This window comes from Equus quagga, chromosome 17 (genome assembly GCF_021613505.1).
Source record: "Equus quagga isolate Etosha38 chromosome 17, UCLA_HA_Equagga_1.0, whole genome shotgun sequence".
Lineage (NCBI taxonomy): Eukaryota > Metazoa > Chordata > Mammalia > Perissodactyla > Equidae > Equus > Equus quagga.
Genome location: NC_060283.1, coordinates 13098573 through 13101806, shown reverse-complemented (window position 1 = coordinate 13101806; position 3234 = coordinate 13098573). Strand labels below are relative to the sequence as shown.

Genomic DNA, 3234 nt, shown 5'->3' with positions numbered 1-3234 from the left:
TAAGTGAGGAAATCGAGGCAGTAAGGAATACAATAAAACCAATTCATGACAGGGCCATGGCTTATCATGGTTACAATCGTGGGCATTGGTAACAGCCAATACGGGTTGAATGCCAGCTTTCCATTTGCTGGTTGTGTGACCTGGAGCAAATTAACCTCTTCAAGCCTCAGTATTATCACCTATTAAATGAGGCTGATAGTAGTAGCTACTTCATAGAATAGCTCTTCGTAGAATCAAATTAGATAATACTTAGAAAGGACTTCAGAGAGTGCAGTACATATCATGCCTTCTATTAATTGTAGGTGCAATTTATGTGTTCTGAATTGGAGTTCTTTCCAACATATGCTGTGCTACTAATCTTTCATCAAAAATATCTACTTAAGATCATTCCCACAACCACTGTTTCTTATTTTTTTCATTTTTTTTTTTTAAATGAGCTCTTCTACCCTGCCATTGCTAGGGATACAGAGATGTTTTAGGAACGTCTCATTCTTGGTTTGCTCTACTTTAAACAGTCTTACTTCTCGGGAGAAAGAGATGAATGGGAAATAAGTTTATTTGATTTAACTCTTGCTAATAGGTTGGTAGTTATATAATCCCCCCTGATAGCAACTATAATAATTTAATCTTTTAAGTTGAACAGATTCTTAATATCGTTTTAAAGAAGTAACACCAAAAGTATAGAATTTGGGCTCCTCCATTAGCTGAGCAATGGGGGACATGTTTCTGGTCAGTAAGAACCATTTACATTCCACAAATCACACTTTATGAGATTTAAGATGGATTGCTGCTACACTGGGAAGAACATCGTGTACCTCAATATGCCCAACAGTTCTCTCTCGAAAATGAGGATAATATCTCACCTGCCAATTTCACACGGAAATGGAAATAAATCACTTGTATACAATGTAACTATATGAAGTGTAAACTGTTATATAAATACTAACGTAATATGTATGAAACATAGTGCATAAACTCTTGTCTGAAAATAATGTCTTTTTTAAAAATTTTATTTAAATTCTCTTGGTTGGACTCTGAGTTTCCATGGTAGCCCCAAGTCTGGTGTCTCTGCTGCTCCCTGGTCAAAATTAAGGCCATAGAATCTCTGGGATGCTCAGATCTCTGGGACTTGGACCCTGCCTCCCTAGACAAACCATGCAGCTTTCATTTCTGAGTCTTGCATGGTCTCTGGGAAGCTACCACGGAGCATGCTTCAGACCACCTATGTCCAGAAATTGATAGCTTTCACTTCTTTCTAGCCTCTGAGAGTCTCCCCAACTCTCGACCTTAAAAGTGCCCGTTCTTTCTATCATCCCTTTCTCTCATTCTTTTTCACAATTCACTTCACAAGGAGGTTAGAGGAGTAAGATGGAGGGAACAGGCATTCAGGAATAAACCCAGATCAATCCCTTTCTCCCTCTCCTCTCCTCTCATCTCCTCTCCTCTCCTCTCCACTCCTCTCCTCTCCCTCTCCATCACTCTAACTCTCTGTCTCTATGTCAAACTCACTGCCTCTGTCATTTTGAGATTAAAGTTATAGGGTGTTTATTTAAAAACTATTTTTATTTCTTACATATTTAATTTTTAAATTATTTTTTAAATTTCTTTGTAATATAAATAAACACAACAGTTAAAAATAAATAAAAGCAATAAAAAACAGATGAGGAGAGAACCATCTGTGCGGCTTCCTAGGGCCTTATCATTTCTCTAGATATAATACCTGCCAGAAACTCTGTTCTCAAAACATAAGGTTTTATCTACCTGGGTCTAATCATGAAAACACACTTTTTAAACTGGATTCAATGGTGGTGACACTGCCTCAGACAGATCACTTGGTGGTGGCAGCTAAATGTAATGGCACCAGGAATCAAGGAATCAGGTTTTCACTTCTTTTCTCTACATATCTCTTCTTGTGACCTACAAAAGATTTCCTACATGTTCTTACCCCATCTTCCTTATAAAGAAATAAAACCTGCTCAAATATTATTCATACTGAGGTAAATGTTTTAGTCTCTTTATGACCCTCTTGAAGGCCTCTTTGATCTCCTTTTTCCTCAGGCTATAGATAAGAGGGTTTAACATGTGGATGAGGATAAGATAGAACACAGACAGCACTTTGTCCTTCTTCCTGGAGTGGCTAGAGCTAGGATGCAGGTACACTGAGGGGCCTGTGCCATAAAATAGTGTCACAACTGCCAGGTGGGAGATACAGGTATTGAAGGCCTTGGCACCATCTTTGATGGAGGATATTTTCAGGATGGAAGCTGCAGTGAAACTGTAGGGTAAGAGGATCACAAGGAAAGAACCAAATCCAATAAAAAAAAGCTACCAGAAAAAGAATCATTAGCTGATGAAGGGATTAGAGAAAGACAAGGAAATGATATGGGTTATGTCACAGAAGAAATGTTGAATGACATTTGGCCCACAGTAGTAGAGATGAAAACAAGGGACTGTTTGAACTAAGCTACCAATAAAAGCACTCCCATAGGCTCCAACAACCATATTCTGACAGAGGCCAGGAGCGATGATGGCTGAGTACTGCTGAGGCCTACTGATAGCAATATGTCTGTCACAGGCCATGGAGGCCAAGAGGCAGCACACAGCCTGACCCATCCAGGACCAAACAAAGTACTGAGTGGCACAGGCAATGAAGGAAATCATCTTTTCATCTTTTAAGAAGTCTCAAAGCATCCTTGGGCTGGTGGAAGAAGAATAGCAGATGTCTATAAATGACAGGAAACTGAGAAAAAAGTACATAGGTGTGTGCAGGTGGGAGTCCATCCTGATTAGGATGATGAGACGCAGGTTCCAGATGAGAGTCACAAGGTAGATCACTAGGAATATTGGGAAGAGTATAAGCTGCAGCTCTTTTTCATCTGAGAGTCCCAGGAGAACAAACATGGCCACAGAGGTTTGATTTCTATTCCCTTCCATGGACCTGCTTGGTGACATCTGCTGAGAAAAAAATGAGAGAAGGAAATGGTTTCATTCTCAAAAAACACAAAGAAATATGCTTTAGTTTTTCAGTCATGCAGCTGACTAAATATTCAACTTAAATCATCAATGTTGAGTTAATCTGTGCCTTCCATGATAATTACCAACTTTAACTGAGAAATCATCTTGGGTACATACTGTCACTCTCTCTTTGGGAACAAAAGACAGTAAATGGGCATCATTAGTACCTTATCCCCTACGATGTCTTAAATTCACTTTTTTCCATTCCAGATTTTACAC

General features: G+C 39.1%; 1 pseudogene; it reads right to left on the bottom strand.

Moving 5' to 3' along the window:
* Positions 1–1983: 1983 nt before the first annotated feature.
* On the bottom strand, positions 1984–2952 carry LOC124229055 (olfactory receptor 5A1-like; annotated as a pseudogene).
* Positions 2953–3234: the final 282 nt, after the last annotated feature.